Source organism: Cyrtonyx montezumae, unplaced genomic scaffold, assembly GCF_038088225.1.
Source record: "Cyrtonyx montezumae isolate F1298 unplaced genomic scaffold, pur_monq_1.0 scaffold_7, whole genome shotgun sequence".
Taxonomy (NCBI): domain Eukaryota; kingdom Metazoa; phylum Chordata; class Aves; order Galliformes; family Odontophoridae; genus Cyrtonyx; species Cyrtonyx montezumae.
This window is the reverse complement of record NW_027072078.1, coordinates 27,952,099-27,971,311: the sequence shown is the minus strand read 5'-3', so window position 1 is coordinate 27,971,311 and position 19,213 is coordinate 27,952,099.

The window sequence follows — 19,213 nt, the reverse complement described above, 5'->3', positions numbered from 1 at the left end:
TTCTTCCTTATTCAGTGTACAAGGCAGCTAGCACCCTTGGAGTGAGTTAGTACTGTTCAATCAATGCAGTTCTTGTCAGTGCAGATCCTCTCCTCAATTTTCCATTGCTGGAAGGCATACATATGGAAGAAGAGATGGGGCAATAGTAGGAGAAGCTGCGTTCTGAAGTTAAGGAAGCTAGACTCCATCCCTGCTTCTGTTTCATGCTGTCTGCCCTGTAAATCTGGGCAGAGCCTTCATCTCATCACAGCTGTGCCCCAGTGATGAGTTTCTCATTTTTTGGATGCTCAGTGTAGGTCATCTGTGGACAAATGTATAGCGACCTCGAGTTCTTACAGCTGTAATAGAAATCAAATTCAGCTGTGATTGCAATGTAGAAAATGTTATAATAGTGGCTTAGGAAGAGAACTCAAGAAAAAAAAAAAAAACAATACAGCAAACTGGATGAAGATACCAGGGATTAGTAGGCACTTTTAGACAGTCCTGTTTCTGGCTGCACTGTGCCTCTGCTCTCTAAAATGGAGCTAACATTAGTTCTGCAGAGCGCTATGAAGTGCAATGTGCTGCCTGTTTGTGAAACTACCAGTTACTCCAGAGCATACAGCAGAGTTTAGTGGTAAATGAAGAAGTCTTTACTGGATAGATAAGGGCTGCATCAAGACGTAAAAAGGTTTATTGAATCAAAATGAAGCCACTACGTGCTGGTATTTTTACAGTCTGTGTATATGCATATTCTGCATCAGTTGTCATTCCCAATGTTTTTAGAGCTCGATTTCATCACTTCAATGGACTTACGGTTGGGTGTTTTTTTTTTTGGAGTTTCAGTGCATCTGTTTATATGCAACTCAAGAGGCTCTTTCCACAGTCTCTTGTGACTATAACCTGAGCTATGGCAGGCAGCAAGAAGCTGTGGCACAGGTGGAATTTGCTTCTTTATGGACCTGTGCACCTTGCTGATGTGAGAGCTGTCTCCTTGTTTTCTAGTCCTGGTACTCACCATGTCTCTCACCCTTATGGCTAATAGAAATTATGCTCAGCTGCAGTCTTCGTATCCATGGGATCGCAAATGCTTTCTCTTACCCTTCTCACCAACTACATTTTGATGTAGTTTCTGTACATTTCTGTCACATTTGGCTGAAATTGTTTACTACCATCTAAAATCATTTGCAAAATGAAAAGGTGAAAGAGGAGGGAACGTAACAACACAACGGGGTGGCACATGCATCATCTCCTTAAGAAGAAAAGGAAAAAGAAATAAGCAGAAGTCAACATGCAGGAAGCAGAGGCTCCCTCTCCACTCTGCCCAGCTGTTCCCCAGAGGAACTGTAGTCTGAGAGCTGGAATGGATCTTGCCACCAGTCCTGCACCCATGTAATTTCCCCATTGAAACTTTTACAACAGTGTGACCAAGGAAAAAAAGCAGCAGCCCCACACAACCAGTCTGATGTACTCTACCCAAAGACAAATATTCATAAATTTAAAACGTGGGTCAGAAGCCTGTGTGCGTCTGGCAGACTGTCAAAACTGCTTCTCTGTGGGCATGTTGCTCTAAGTATTCTCTTTTTAGAACTGCTGCTGTGTAATAGCCTTTCCTCCCTTTAATCTTCTAAACCTGGCTTGGGAGGCAGATAGGAAGAAAGTGTTACAGGAGTGTGTGACCCTTGAAATTTGCCTTTTCCTATCCCCCTCCCCAGAAATTCACTTATATTCTAGGAGACAGAAGTCTATTGTCCCAATTCATTCAACTGGTGTGTATGTTTCATGCTCTGAAAATGAACACTATGCACATTCAAAATCATATTTGCATCAAAATAGAGGAAATGTCTTGAGCTTTTATTTAATATCTAATGACGAGTGCCCAAATTTTCTAAGTGAAAACCTGACCCCCAGGACTCCTTTAATGTGGAATGTATTGTTCATTGAGAAGGTACTGTGTATGAGGAAACAAGAGCAGAAAGAGTACTTACCCTCTATTCATACTTTGAAGAGCTTAAAACAATTTCTAGAAATAGAAAACAGCACCTGCTAAGGGCAGAAATATAATTGTTTGCATGCCCTCAAACATTGCTTTACTGCACCAATTTTCATCTTGTTCTTAAAAGGATTACCAACTGAACATTAAGGATTAGAGTGGTACAAGGTTATAAAAAAAGGAGATCAGAGAAGGCCAGGCACAGTAGGGCAAAGTTATTATTTGCAATACAGTAATTTATAATTCAAATGGCCACTGAACTCTATCAGTGTTTTTGCTTGCATGATAAATGGAAGTAGGATGAAGCAGATCTGCTTTCTTTTGTGCCCTTCTGATGCAACAATTCTAGTCTTGTCTTGCAGTTTCTTGTGTCGAATCAGTCTGTGGTGCTGCACAGGAACAGGCAGTGGACAAAAGGACATAGGGCTACACCTAATGGGTGTTGGGGTTAGCACCAAGTGCTGAGTTCAGTTTCTGGTGGGGAAGGAGGTACTTGCTTTCTCTGGTGTTGTTCTAGTTAAAAAGAAAGCAAAGAAAGAACGCAGAAAATGACTTGAGGATCACAGTTCAGCTTATGGTGACTTTATCTTTGTGTCTGTCCTTTCTGCACAGACTAGAAAAGTGGAACATTGTTGGCTTAGAGACCCAATCTTGCCATCACAAGGGGTCACAAATACCCCTACCGTAGCTCACAGTACTGTTTCTTTTCTGTCTAGGAATAAAGATCTGATTTCTAATAAGTTGTTGTTTCTGGGGGCAGAGGTAGCTGGTTGCATTCTGACTTTGCTTGGGGAAAAACAAAATTATGTTAGAATAGCTGGAAGTGAGCACTTGGCAAAAATGGAAGGAACCACTTCAGCTGCAGTCAGTGTCAGGATGTGCTTACTGTCATGGCAAAAGATGGAACAGACATGGTCAGCTCATCCCTTGCTGGTCCCACATCACTGAGACAGGTGGCACAGGAAAGTTAAGACATCCAAAATACACACACAATGCACAAGATTCCCTTTCACTAGGATTTTAACTCAGTAGCTTCCTATAGAATCATACGTATGTATACAGTTTTAACTTTAATGGAAGAGCTTTAGCAGATAAAAGGGAAAGAAGAAAGTAAAGAAGGTATCACTCCTGATGGACTAACTCCAGAATATGCACTGCAGTGTTTGGCCTGTAGGATGTCCAGTGCCTGGTTCATTTTGCCCCTTGACAGAAGTGCAAGTCAACTTTTTTTTTTTTTTAATTAAGAAAGCTTCCTTGAAAGAAAAATATATTTTGTCTACCAGTTTATTTCCTTTGCATTTGTGTTTTATGGGGAAGAAATAACAAATCTGTTACCCTGTAATTAAATTGGATTACAGAATAATTATAGCCTTGTTTGCTTTCTGCAGATTACATGGTAATTATACTTGATATTACCATGAAAAACCAAGAATTTCTAACTATGTCATTACATGGTTATTTCTGCAATACAATGCGACTGTTTAATTATACATGCAGTTTCTTTACTTCAATGGAAAAATGATTAAAATAATGCCAATGCCTCTAAGTTTTGAACAAGTGCCAGCATAGCATACAAAATTTATAGCATCAGTAGGTATTTATTTATTTGTGAGTATGTATTTACATATACAAGATTCCTATTCATCCTTGCAGGCTCTCCTTTGTGTCTACAATACACAATTCCACTTTCAGAACAGGTACTAATATTCCATTCTATTTGCCCCAAAAAACTTGGTCCAGAAGTGATGAGTCTTTTTCCCAGTTCAGAAGTCTATTTTGCAATAGTCATGACAAAGGTGGAAAAAAGGATGACTGCCTGATAAGTACTTCAAGCTCTATGAGCTTAGTTTTGACAAGTCTGCTTTACTTGTCAGATTATTGTTGGCATAAAATCCAGCAACTGAAGGACTGGGATCTTCTGAGGTTCTTTACTGATTCGCCCCCTGCTGTTAAGTAAGCTTCTTTGGTGGGCTCTCATTCAAAACAGTTAAGATCATCAAGGTCATATATTCATTGTGAGAGTCTACTATCAACTGGATGCAACAAAATTCAATGTTTATCTTCTCTGGCAACACAGAAAACCATAATGATTGTTACACTTACCTATGGTAAACACTATTTTGATACTTGGTCGTAGCGTTCAGAGTCCTGCTTTGTAATAGACCCTGCTGATGCCTCATGAAAGGGCTTCAACAACCATGAAAGAAGAGAGACAGTAGGAAAATATCCTACATCCTACATCCACCATCTTGATGTACATCTAGCTAACAACACTGTATGGGGCAACACAAAACTTAGAAGCCTCAGAAAGACTGGCACTCTAATTATCTAGGTGATGATGAAATGTCACACGCTGTCTTTCTGTGAAACTGCAGAGATTTGCTTGATGTCTATTAACAGGGAATTAAACGAGAACAAATGTATTTTTATATGTATTGTTGAAGTAATTGATAAATGTCCCAGAAGAATCAGCTAGAGTAGGGCTAAGTCAGACCTAATATTGTTTTTATTACCCAGATTGACAAAACAGTTGAGAAGGAAAAGCACTTTTTTCTGTGTGTTTATCTCATATATGTCTTTTTGCTTTAATTAACCCGGAGCATTGCTTAAAGTCCATTGTCCTATTGCATAAGATGCTGTAAATAAAGATAACTAAGAGACACTTCTGATCTCTTCATATGAGAACAGATACTGAATGAATACAGATGTGAAAGAGACAGAAGTTGACATTTAGGCCTTGTCTAGAAAAGCATAGGTAAAATTGGGCGAGCTGGGAAGATGCTTGAAAGCAAGTAGTTCTGCTAGATACAGTTGTGACAGATAAATTAAAGAATGGCCATACCGTGAGGGCCAGACTGGCCTTCAGGATGATATCAGGATCACTGCTGTTATCCATCTTTATCCATTCCGGATCTGGTCATGCGAATCATTTGTGCCTTTTAAATCAAGGGAAATCAATGGGAGTTCAGTCTCTGGGGGTCTTGCAAGACTGTGCCCTGAACAGAGTTATATTTTATACTCCATCCAAATTACTTCGAATTTGTTTTGTCTGAATTTGGTTTAGCTGCCAATGTAATCAAGATACAGCATGAAAACTCTGTCATCAGACAAGACATTTTGCATCTTGTTCCTTTTGCAAAAAGCTGATTTCTAAAGTGGCAAATTCAGCAAAGCCACTTTCCCAAGTTTAATTGCAAAGTCTCTCCGTGTGAGTATAGAGCGAGCCAGCTTGATAACCTTATTCACAACCTTGAAACCCAAAGGGATGGTTCAATGTTACCAAAGGGTACCTGGATCCTGAAGCTGTATATTAAAGTGCTTATATTAAAATGCAGTTCTACCATCAACTTTCTCTAGATGGTTGTTCTGGGATTCATACATGGATAGTGAAACTCATAAAAGAAGGAGCACATCATAAATGAAGGTTGCTTATTAGTCATCATGCAGGGAAGATGAAGTGAATTATTAAATTCCGCTACATCACATTTCTTTCAGGAGTTGCTGCCACAGAGTTTTCAGCACAGTGTGATCTGTGAAAGCCTCTGTGCTCAGATCAAAGGCTGTTTTGTGCTAGGATCATTATGTGCTGTAGTTAAGCATTTTGTTAACTTCAATATTGACAGACAAAACATTTTCAGGTGAGCACGGCTAGTAAATACAGTACAGCTTTAAGACTGGGAAAATACAGTCATTAAGCTATCTTAATAGGAGAAAAGAGAGCCATTATTTGCTGTCATTATGCACTGTTTGCTAATTATGCTCATCAGGTGATAAAAACGAATAAGTTAATTCAGTTTTTTATTGTTCTGCCTGAAATCCTTAGAGGATCTCTGGGAAGTAATTCTTCAGCCTTTTGTTCCTTCTCTCTACCTTCAGCACTGTATATTAGGGACCAAACTGGATAGCTGCTATCAAGCGCTAGCTGCTTTTAATTCACGCAGTGCTCATTTGTGCCATAAATTTGAAAACATTCAAAACATGTTATAGTTACTGTGGCCTATGGATTAGTGTAACTGTCCTTTCTTTGTGCAAGAATCTTCAACTGAACATTCTCCCAGGCTGTAATTCCCCGAGAGTGCTTATCCAAAAGAGGGTCCATCTTCACAGCCTCACAGTAGCACGGGCTATGCTGCTCCCATTCTGCAATGGAAAAATTGGTTTGATCCTCAGGCAAGTGGGAGCTGCAGTCTTGCTCCAGCACAGCACGTGGCTGAATGTTAGGTGGCCATAGATGTTCATGGACACCTGGGAATCAGGAATGTATGTGTGTGACTGCATTCTAGCAATCTATGCCTTAAATAAGAACTTTATGTACAACCCATCTTTCTATAGCGAGCAGTTACTACTAATTTTGCTGCTGTTTTACCACTGAGTGTCCAGACTATTGGCTCCCAGTTGTTACTGTCAGTATCACAGAATGATAGAATCATAGAATGGTTTGGGTTGGAAGGGACCCTAACGGTCTCCTTGCTCTATTCCCTCATGTTGTAAGCAAGGTTGCTGCCCACTAGACCATGTTGCCCAGAGCCCCATCCATTCTGGCCCTGAATGCTTCCAAGGATGGGGCATCTGCAGCTCCTCTGAACAGCCTGTGCCAGTGCCTCACCGCCCTCTGAGTAAAGAATTTCCTCCCAAAACATAAAAGAGCAGCAAATTGCTTGAACTCCGAATATTTGATGCTTGTTTCTACAATGTGGAGTTTTTAACTTCAGTTTTCCTCTTCCTTCCATTTCCAACTTCAGGCAAAATGCTGTATAAAATTGTATCTGTCATCAACTACACCTGAAGATACTGTTACTAAAGACACGTCACTGTAACCACTAAGTGCTCTTAGTTTGATTCCTAGATACAGTACCTATTCATTAGCTTCTTTCTGCCTCAACTTTCCTGTGAATGAAATGGAGTCAGTAGTTACAGTCTTGTTTGCCCAGAAGGGGAGATATGAGGGTTCATCACTATGTCAGAGTTGCTGTGAGAACCTCTAAGAGGGGAAGGAGTTCAGGCCCAAACTGTCATGAAATCCAAAGGTAGATGGGCATGTCATCAGCTGGTTTAAGTCAGCATTGCTCCATCATGCAGCAGGACTCTATCAGTTGTTTGCTGGTGTGTTTTGCCTTCTTTTCAGATAAATGTGTTTTAAATACTCCACTTTTTACTGTGGTTTGATTAATGAAATTCCAATTGAAAATGAAACACACATCTATTTACAGAACGCAGTTCGTGTACCATCGGGGAACATCTTACAGTAGTAGTTCAACTTAAAGAAAACTACAAAAATGTTTTCAGATCTTCTCATGTTTTGATTCAATCAACTGAAAAAGTACAAAGTACACTGGAAGTGTAATAGAAAAAAACATACACTTGGATGAGTAGTAAATTTTCACTTTTTGTTCTCTAATATAAAGTATTTATAGAAGCATTTGCATTTACTTGGATGATTCTAGAAATCTTCTTTGTATATTGAAATGCCAATTCTAAATCATACATGCATATTGGAGTAATAATATACAGTGCTTTTTTCTTAATGATTTTTCATTTTGCGGTTGAGCCAAGTATCTATATGGGTTAAAATCTATAATTCCCAGAACTGATAGACAATTCAAAAGGCTTAACAGACTTCATGCATCACTTGCTATTGAAACTGTGTATCTAGAGGAAAACTAATATATTGACCTTAGAAGGCCATTTACTGTTATTTGAAATAAACCCATTGCTTGTAAGTCTATGGAGTGTCTATTTTTGACAGTTATAAAGCAAACACAAATCCTGGGAGCGTTTGGCATTTGGGGGTGCAGCTCACTTCCAAGTCCCAGAGTAGCCCATGTGTCTGATCTGGAGCTAATTGTTAGTTCTAATGGGAGACTGAAAAAATACCTGTTGTTCCTGAGAGTATGTTTATTCCCAGTAGTGCGCTGCTACCTAAACATTTCAAAGCTTTTCTTTTATTTTGATCTATGTATATAGCACAACTTTTGAAAGGAACCACTCAAGTTGTGTTCCCACAGCTTTAAAAGATTATCTATCCAGGGCTGAATTGTAAATGCACTTAAGTCTTCAAGAGATGTTGTTCCATTGTCTAAAATGACTAGACACGTCATAGGGAATTTTGGGGCAGGGAACAGGAAGGCAATTACTGCTTTTGTATCTCTAAAATATTCATGTGGTATATACAACAGTCACTTGGTGGCGAAACATTTGCAACAGTTGCACATCACAAGGAACATTTTAAAAGCAATGAGTTCCAGCAGCTCGCGCAGCTACCAGGAATTGTAAATTGCCAAATGAAATCTCACACTTGGGAATCTTAAGACTGTTATGTCTGTTTGATCAAATATTATTAGGTTAACTTTAACCATCAAAATAAATTAGTAGCTAGATTGTAACTGGGAAAAGTAGAATAAAAATAGATACATGCAAATGCTGGCAAGTGCTTTCTAAGAGTGAGCTTTAATAAACACGGAAAGAGCACCCCTTGGGAAATTTTGGAAGCTTGACTTATTTCATATTTACAAGTGCACTAGAAAACACATTAATACATCTGATACTCTGCACACAACCCAGATAACCCCTTCCTTCCTCTAGTTTGTTAGAGTGTATGAAAAGTCCTTTGGATTCTGAAAGAATAAAGCTAATTAGAAAATGTTTATCTTAAGGAAGACAAGATTTGGTTATTATTTGCATCCAAAGAGCTGTATTTAAAATCATCCACCAAGAGCAAGCTAAAAGAGAGCATAGAAGATTGCAGAGGAAGAAGCCTCTTTTCCCCCAGTCTGTATGTGATAGATTACATAAGAGATGCCCAGTACCACTCTGGCACGTCTCTGTGTGTTGGGGAAAAAAGATTTTCAAGACAAAGTCTGCCCTCCAAGAAAGACCCTTAAAATGCAACCTTATAGCATCTTTGTTGACAATATCAAAGGACAATCTGGGGACTGAAAGTAACTTTCTGGTAAGAGGATTAAGTAAAAATCCTGTCAACCTTTGGCTGAGAGTAAGCCTGAAATGAGGGAATCTGGAGAGCCTAGGAGGTACCAACATGGCCCTGTTTAAGCCTCCAAAGATCCGAAAGGAAGTAAGGAATAACAATTATCAGTAAGAGAGTCAAGAACAATGGGTAATTTCTAATGACTACACATTTTATGGCAGCATGATGCTCTTCTGATGTGAAGTATGTAGGAGACAATAGCAGATGTTGCTGGCTTTTTGAAGCCAAACTTCAGAGAGGCATTTAAGCATTTTCTTGCCTTAAAGCAAACACTTATGTGATTGGCTAAAAGAGATGCTTCTCATGACAGAAAAAATTCCTTACCTGGTGTCTAAAATAGAAAACACCAGAGCATACACTGCCTCATTTACAGATCATGGGGAACACTTAATTCCCCCCCTCCTCTGTCATGCATGGGTTCCATTAATCCTTTATCTTCCCATCATAAAATATCTGTTTGCATCAGTTCACCAGCACAGTGAGTGGTTTTCTTCACCAGCATCCACAGGAAATTTTCATTAGTTTATGTACACTGATTTCAATTGAAGTGTAACTTAATCTTATTAATTCCTGAAGGAGGTTATGTTTATTTTCCATACAGACAATACAGCATATGCATCCCATTCTTCTGTTCTGAGGCATCCATGAAAGAGGAACAGGAATGACTTTAAGGGAAATGCTGAAAAAATAAGCAATAGGTTTGAGGTTGTTTATTTGTTTCTATGTTTGATGTATTTTAACATATGGTGAGTTTTATTTCTATTGATGTTTATAATTATCCTCTTAGTGGGCAAGGAAAACTTCCAAAAATTAAAAATACCAGTGCCGTAGGGTTGAGGGAAAATTGAGAGAATTTCCTCAATTGCCTTCATAAGAGTTAGGTGGTGGATGGCAGCTGGAGAAGAATAAATGCACATCCTATAATATTGCTCCCCATTCATTTTTTGAATGTCCGTAGTTAAAACACATGGGCAGTCTAACCTGCTGTGGAATATCTTAATGCAAAGGAAAAGAGTATATAGAGAGGGAAAAGCAGAGTACACCTTGAGCCCTCCCAGCTGCATTTCCCAGCCCCATTTGTCCAGTGTGAGATGGTCGCACTGGTTGCTTATGGTGCCTGAAACCACATGGAGAGGGCCTAGCTTTTCATCTGAAGAACAGAGAGCACTTGGAAGAGCACACCTGGCAGGGAGCCATGGCACATGCAACTGCTGCCTGGGGAAGGATAGGATTGTTTTCCCCTTTCCCAACCGGTGTATAACGCTTCCGAGAAAGTGTGGTCTGTGTGTAGTTGATCGCAGTAGCTATTGAGATGGAAAAGAACAACACAAGGTTGTTTTTCATATGATTTGTTTTGTGAGACCTCAGGTTATTTAGCATAAGCAGCAAAAGCACATTTCCTGGAGTTCTTTAGAAGTTAAATATATCTGACCTTAAATCTCAATTGCCTTGCATTGAGGCACATTTACAAAGCACGAAAACACTGGAAATGAAAAAAAAAAAACCAAAAACGTATGTCTCTGTTTGACCCAATGTGTATATAACACCCTCAGATTGACACATCAGCTGTGTACGGAGCCGTGTGGGCTGGGAGGTCAGCTGTAGATATCAGTGCTGAAACATTATTGAAAATGACTTTTAACAGAGCTGATGTAAACGTACACACTGCTTGGCAAATTCTTGGTCGTAATTTGCTTGCAAATGTAATTCTATTTTGTGTTTGGGAATTATCTGCATGCAGATTTTGGATTTCATACATATTCTCATTCGTCAGCATGAGGATGTGAACTTTTTTCACCAGTCTATTTCAGAAACTGTCCTTGCATATGCAGAGTTCATTAACTGTTAATTCTCAGGATGCAGTCAGCCGTGCAGATCACGTGATAGTGCAGATAATATTTATCCTCCTTATTGGAGCACTAAGGTTTTGCCAAGCCATGGTAGAGAAATTCAAAGAAATTTCAAGAAGACAAATAGAAAAATATTAACCTTCAGCCTGTTGCAAAAATATCTCATAACACTTGCAGCACTGGGGTGGGCAAATATAACTTCTATGAGAGCTATTTTCAGGAAAGGTAAAGGAATTATCTTAAAGAACACAGCCAAATTGTATTTAGAAGTTTCATTCAGTGCCCTTTTTCTCATGGAGTTCCAAGAAATTTACATATTTCCTCTTCAGAAGATTTTAAAATGTAAGATGTAGATTTCCAGGCTTTTTTACTTATTTTTGCAGAATCATAACATGAAAAACGTGTTGTAAAGCTGAGAAGATATGTAGTAGTGTATTTTAACTGCTTGAAGAAAAATATAAATTTGATCCAAAGCGTTTCTTCTTTTCACATCTCTGTAATGTTTATTTGCAACACGTATTATAGTGAAAATAAAACAAAACTTTTTTAGGGAGGCCAGATCTGCCATGGGTGTCTGTAGGAGGGAGAATGGAATCCTCCCATTGACATTACAGCACTGAGCTTCTGTTTCCGACTGGTTATATTAGCACTGATAGAACAGCTCATCAGATGTAATAAATAAGCACAAAAGCATTTGTGGGATCGTGCCTGAAGCTAACAACCTAAATTTAAATTTAATTTATAATTTCAAATTACAAGAAAGTTGGCTGAGATTTTTGAAATTCCATTTAAAACAGCAAACTTCAGAGAGCTGGGACCAAGTTCTGATTTGCATGTATATCAGGAACTTCAGTTTTGTGTTTCATTATCAAACAAAACTATCTGTGATTTAACCATACTAATTTCTTTCTAAACCCAATCTCTTTTCAGAGAATCACAACACTGAGGGTACCATAATAGAGTGCCACAATTAGATTTTCTAAAATAAGAAGCTGGTTTTGATTTGGTAGGAGTACAAGCCTGTCTCAAGCTACAAACTTCTAATTTACTGGTGTTCTTAGCAGTCAGAAATGATTGAAGAACGTTTGGTTAGAGCAATATGAAAAAATAATTTCTTTTATCCTAAAATATCTCTGGAACTATCTATTTTTTTCCTAGGAAAAACAAATTATCTATAAAGAGAAGGGTTTGCAATTGAAAAAAAAAATAGTACATTTTATGATATAATTTGCAAATCAGTTGTTTTATTTACCTTATGGAATTACAAAGCCCTGAAGGACTCTGTGAAAGCTAGAACAGAGCATATGTTGGTGTGTGTGCACGCATAAGGAAGAAAACATGAAAAGGTGAGGGAGAGCCAAAGCAGAGAAGTAGAAAATATTCTGATGCATCTAATTTAATTTTATGTTGTGTTTTCCTCTTGAAGTTCCTTTACAAGCTCTGATAGTTCACTATGAAAAGCTGTGAACGTGGGATCAGCCACAAACAATAAGAATTTTTTAAGTAAGTTTGGCTGTTGGATTATAATTTGTTAAAACAAACAATAGCTTACCACATTACAGCTGAAGGCAGAGATATTACTTGTACTCAGCTAAAATCAAATTATCTTTTAGTTTCTATTCTCTCCAAACTAAGCTAAACAGTGGTGTCATAAGATGACAAATTACAGGATGAACGTAAGAGCAGTGCCTTCAGAAATACAATAGTTATACAAGCCATCTATTGTTAATGAAGAATATAATGCAATTTGTCTGTCTGTAATACAATTATGCAAATCAAAGATGGAACTATCCTGAAATCTCTCTACATTCCAAGTGATTAAAATGAGATAATTTATCAAAAAGAATATTACTGATCATGTTTATGTGTTGCACATTAATCCTATTACAATAATGTATCTTTCTACTAATGTAATGGATTTGTGCAATCTAACAGAAAATGACTTTTACACTACCCACAATTACAAAAATATTCAAAGCATATCCATCTCTGCACAATAGCATATGCCCAAGACTGTACAATAAACCTATTAAAACAAACAAAACTTATGAATGTAACCTTCGTACCAATAAAGACAATGCTAAATTCAATTTTATTGCCCTCATTATTTAAACAACTTCATATGTAATAAATATCAGGAGTAAATTACCTTAAGCTTTTTTATAAAGAAAGAAAATGTTAAAAAATGTAATAGATATAAGTGAGAATTGCTTAAATGGGCAGCAGGCATGTAGTCTGTGTGATAAAATCTTCTAAACCAACATGTATGTTGCAACCCATGCATTTCCAGTCCAAAAGGTCTCTCTAAATCTATGCAATGTGACAGATATAATTTTAATGTATGACAAGTCAATCCTTAAAGTAACAGCGGCTTCTGAAAGTGTATCTATTATATGCAGTGAGGCATGTGGAAGTGTCATGAGCTACATGAGGACACTTCCACGCGGTATGCAATAGAAGTCTCAAAAATTCCTCAGACAAAGCAGTAGTCAGAAAAGTCATCAAAAACCAGAAATCACAAAAGACAAGACAGCATGTTGAGCATTAAAACATTGTACTTATGTATTATAACACAGACACTGAGGGAACGGTCACGTGCTCTTGGAACATCATAATGTTACTTATTTTCTGCATCCAAATCTGCACAAATGGATTGTTGTATAATATCTCTTCCTTTCACTGTGTTCTTACACTAATTTCATTTCTAGGGTTCAGCCCATCTTTATTGACCTAGGCCTGCTGCACTCTTTTTCATCCCTAGAATGCTTCATTAGCTCTCAGTGTGCAGTTGCACCACACTGAGCATTTTTCCTTCTGACAGTCAGGCTTTGCTTAAATGCAGTTTAGATACTGAGTTCCTTGACTGCAGAACTAATGCAGCTGCACACACCTCTGGGTGACCCTCCTGTCCACTCTCTGGACATGTAAATCAGACTGGATTACCCAGCTCATGCACATTTGTTCCTCTTTCTCAGAAGGAATTTGTTTGCTTTCTCTGAAACGTGGACATTCTGCATATTAAAACAAGAATATTTACTGAATATTTCCTTGATTGCTACCAGCCTCAGAGGGGACAGGTCCCAGCTGTGCTCACCTTCATACCCGAACAGTGGCTTTTCCCTTTCAGCCATTCCTGCTTCTCTTCAGACTCGGAGCACGGAGGTTTGTAGTTTGGAAGTACCTGATGTCAACCCAGCAGTTGCTGGGAGCTGCTGTTAGTGTGAAGTTATCTGCTCCAGAATGGCTAATGTGGATTTTATGCTGCATTTTGCTAACTGAGTGATACCAACAGACCACTCTGTGCTGGAAAACTCGACCTACTGTACAAGATCTTATGCCTTAGTAAATACAAGAGTGCATCGACTGTTCTACAAATCTATAAATCCCCGGCTCTTCTTGCAGCTACAGTATCATGTTCAAAAGGATTTGAATTCCCAAACTTTCCCTCTGCTCTGTATTGTGAATGGGATAACATGATGTCATGGATCAAAATCCTCATTTTGAAACTTGCTGGCGCAGATCTCAGCTTTCAGTCCCTGAGAAGCCTGGTTTGTACATGGCATTTTAATATACATGTTTCTTTATCATGTGTTGAGAAGGCTTAGGATATAATTGAACAACTGCCTGTCTGCTGCAAATTTAGCAAAGCTCCTGCTCCTTGCAGACAGAAACACAGTGAAGGGAGGCCTGGTTCTGGCTAAAGCTTGTCTGGCACAGGGCCTTCCCTCTCACACAGTTTAATATTTACCCATATAGAGTTACTTGAAAACAAATTGAGATAATGCTGCAGCTTGTTTGGATCCATCTCTGTCTCTGCTTGTCTCTCTTTAAAACAAACATATATTCTAAGACCCCTGATGGATGGCAAATGCACATGCTTCTGCTCCTGATGCCAGTAAGTGAAAAGCTGTTCTTTGTCAGATGAGAACTGATCCAGCAATAATCATATGTGACACTTCGAGAGCTTCGTACCTCTTTATGTTCTGTCTGAGTAGTAGCCCAGCCAGCCCCGTGTGGTGTGTACAGACAGAAAATTCAGGTACCTTCAGGTACATAGACCAGCTTCAGAGAAGTGACACCTCCATAGAACCCATGTGAAGATGAAGCTGCCAACTGGTTCTATTTGTCTCATGTTCACTGGTGGAATCCCACTGACTTTTCTTTTAGAGTTCACTGAGCACATCCTGACAGTGCCAGTCTCTCAGAACTGCTATGTGACAAAGACTGTCCACGTTTCTCCTTTCTTTTTAACTAAGCTGAAACTTAACCAAGTTTTGGGCTGAGCTGGTCACCAAACAACATTCTGTGGGTTTTTGGCTTGCTGTCATGTGCAGAAATTCCTCTTCAGAGGTCTTGCTCAGCCTAACCCCTGTTTCTGGATCTGTTTCACTGGGCATAAGGGCAACTGCTCACTACATTTCCTGAGAAACAGGTTAAAAATTATTCAGATAGCAGAAGACATAAAGTAGGAGTCTCCTGGGATGTCTACAGCCCAGTCTAAGGAAGTCAGATGAATCCTGAGAAGAGAAAGGAGAAGTTAGCAGAGGTGGCTCATTCAGTTATCCAACAAATTCTCTGCATTTTGAGTCACCTGCCCTTACCTCTTTCAGTGGCTCAGTTCCTATAAAATGGATGTTAATGCTGCCTCACATCACATCTGCTGTGAAACTACACACATCATTAGTGAGATGCTCAGATAGCATGGCCAAGGGAGACATCCAGCTACCCATTTTTGACATGCAGTCTAATTTCTATGAAATAGCAAGAACTAACCTAGCAGCTAGGGCCTGACAGTCCAGCTGGTTGAGGCAAACACGCGGAGCTTTTGTGCTCTTTGTTTGCAGTGCTCAGGACTGTCTGTACACCATGCTAGTATGTGAAAAAGCATTCTGGAGAGAAGCAGAACCAATTTTCTGTACCATCTAAGGGACTCAATTGTCAGTGCTGTGTGACAAATCAGAGCAGATTAAAGTTCTGGTCAGATCCTGCCTCACTGCTTGAGCAAAAAACCTGTGGCATTGCTGAGTCCAAGAAAAGGCAGAATTTGGAACACAAACACAACACTCAGATATGCAAAAAGGAAGAGCTGCCCAGTGTTAGAGACAAGGGAAGACTCATTTTTGAGCAGGATGAGGCTGGTTGGCTGCTGGGGCTTTTCTGCTCCGTTGAGGTTGTAATTATAACCTCTCAAAGCTTGCGTGACATTGCTAATTTGAGAAAAAAATGGGAAACTGATATCTGGAAGAACACTCAGGGTTGAGATTTTGTTTATGGAGTCCCAATATCAGCAAATCGAACCTATGAATATTAGTAATTTAGTACCTTTATGTAAGTAATTATAGGAATAATCTGAAAACGAGAGATGGGAAGATTTAAATGTCAGCTATTAAGACCAATTTAAAGAGGTTAGATGGTTTTTAAGATACCTGAAAGTCAAGTTGACAATCAAATTGTGGCATGAAATTATGAAATCAAAATTATTTAACTCTTCAGAACACAGCTTTCTTCACTAAATATCTGTTACCAACAGAGGAACCTTTGTACATTAAACAGTACCTTCAATTTAAGACACAGATTATGTGCTTTGATCTATCCTATTTTATTTCCTATAGCTTTGCATCATGAAAAGAGATGGTTCTTTGCCTTACTCATTTGATATTATGCAATTTCCCTGATTCTTGGGGAGCTGTGGGCAATATATATCTGCATAAAGAAGAGGCAAACATACTCAAAATGCCCATTGCAAATAGTCATTAACTTATGATTTGTGTCAGCTAAATTGTGCGGAAAATGTCTTCTTCCTTGGCACAGAATAAGTGTCAAAATACATAGTTATCCCTTCCACAATGACCCAGAAGGATGTCTTTCCCCGTGCAGTGACACTACCAAGGCAGATATGTCTAAATCTGCCCATCACTCTGGCTCATCTCTTCAAGCGTTCTGCCTTTCTGAGGCATCTCTGTTCATTTGGATCTAGTCCTGCAGATTGCTGAGCATCTTCTATGAAGTGTCCTTTAATGATAGGTCTGTGGCTCAATTAGCTAATAATACATGCTACCAAGCATCCTCACGGGAATGCAGAGCACCTGCCTTAGCCTTCAGCTACGTCCCTCCTGCCTCCCAGGAGATTAATGCCAGCTCTTTCTCAGTATGTGTGGGCAAGTGCTAACACCTTGCAAGACCCAGTCTTAGCGTGGAGCTTTAATAAGAGCTGTAGAGAGAATAGCAGTTTCTTTCTCCCTGTTCGTGATAATGCCCCACAGCAGGAGTCACAGGAGAGAGTGAAGTATTTATAAATGATCTTATGAAAAGATCTTGAGTTGGGGCACTCCTGAAATGATCTCCTGCTAAGGATAAACACTCCCTTGTTGATATTACTTGTCTTCATTCTGGGACTGTGGCTAGAAATGAAGATGTTGGTGCTTTATCTGTCTCAATCTAACTTACAGAAAGCTTGTCAAAGCTCTCCATGCCCGAGAAATGGCATTGCAGGGATTTGGTGTCCAAACAGGGGGGAGGTGGGGAGAGAAGTCGGGAGAATTAAACCAGGTTTGACCTGATACGGATCCAAATCAAACAGATCTCCTTTATTTATTTTCATTTGTGACTCTCTCAGCAGCAAGGTGTAAGCATTAAACATACAGGAGATAGCAAGCAGAGGAAAAAAGTAAGAGTTTAAATGATAGCAGGGATCAGTATTTTTGTGTGTTCCTCCTACGATCACCTGATACAAATAGAAGAGGCCAGGCACAACGTAAGTATTTTGTATTATGGATAAACTAAAGTCACAATGGAATCTGTCATGCTTGTGATATGAGAGATGGACAATATTCCTGAGCTGAAGCCATGCTGGCACTTGAAAGCAGCTTGTATTTTGTTTATGGAGCTGAATCAGAAACCTTTGCCCCTCTCTCTCTCTCTGTGTTGTTTTTTTTTTTTTTTTTGGCCCAGCATGTGTAATTCTTCTTCATGGAAGCTCGAAATGGCTGTGGAGCAGCTCAATATTCCATTTATTTTATTTATAAAAGAAATTCAAAGCCTGAAAAGATGAAGTAATTGACTTACTGGGATGACAGTTAAACCCACTAAATTTAATCTTATCCTCTCAAGTACAACATATCGCGCTTACAAATTATCACCCTGCACCAGACAGGCCTGCTCTCTTCACCTAATCCAAATGGAAATGAAGGCCTCTGTTATTGTATTATCTGACTTTACTATCAGCATTAATCCGGCTTAACTCACTTAATGATGCCACTTGTGGCACTATGAAGGCAGCAAAGAAGTCTATAAACTACTTCCATTAAAATGCAAATCTGGCCCACAGAGAAAATAAGTGACACAAAAGTAGGAGAATTCGGCCATACACTGTATTAGCCTCTTGCCGCACAGAACTGATACAAGTATAATAACTGATGCTGTGATTATTATTCTAGCTGTGGATTTCCAATGAAAGGAAGCCAGTCTACCACAGAACGTCACAAAAGTGCTTCAACAAGCCAGGGTATTTAATTTCTGAAGAGATTTATATTTTTTGTTGTCAGGAAATGAACAAATACTTATCAATGTAAAAACTGCTATCTTAAATCTTCCTGCCAGGTTTTTCATACTGATATTATTTGCACCCTATAACACAGGAAATGAAAATCTTCTGTGCCTTTCACATCTCCACCGTATCTTAAAATCCTTTAGTAACAGCCTTGCTTCTTTTTTTAACCCCCTTCTGTAAACATGAAAGAAAACTTTTATGGATTAAGTATAGGGAATTACTAATGCCAAAATCTCAGCCCCAAATTCCTTCTCCTGAACATTTCTGTTTGCTGATAATTTATTTATTATTTTTTTAAAGGGAACTGTAACATCTGTTTTATGGAAAAGCCTGGTTTAATTTTAGTGTAAAGCTGCTCACATTCACCTCTGCTCTTCTCCTTTACACACATGCAAGTGCACTTGTATGTCCTGCCTGGCCACTCCTTGGTATGAAAAAAGCATTAAAGCTAAAGCTTTCATTAGTATGAAAGAAGTCCCAGTAAAAACATCAAGATTCAAACTTCTTCCAATTTCTCTTGAGCTCAACAGCTTCCTCTGCCTCAGCAACCCTAGGACTTTATTTCTGGCTTTGGCACAGAGATAACATGATATCTACATGGAGATGTAGGCACGGATTCCCTACTGCTTAAATCAACATATCTCTGTAGGCTTTCAGAGTGAAAGTGAATGTAAGAATTTGGTCCAGCATGTTTTATGTACAGGGTGATAGATGTGTGATGCCCCTTCACTTTTCCTTGGAAATCTTATCACTGATAATATAACCAATTAGAGATGGGGCCAAGCTATGCAACTGGGATTTGTGTTTCTGTCTCGTTCATGGGAATTTGATTTAGCTCACTTGCTGAGAGGAGCAGC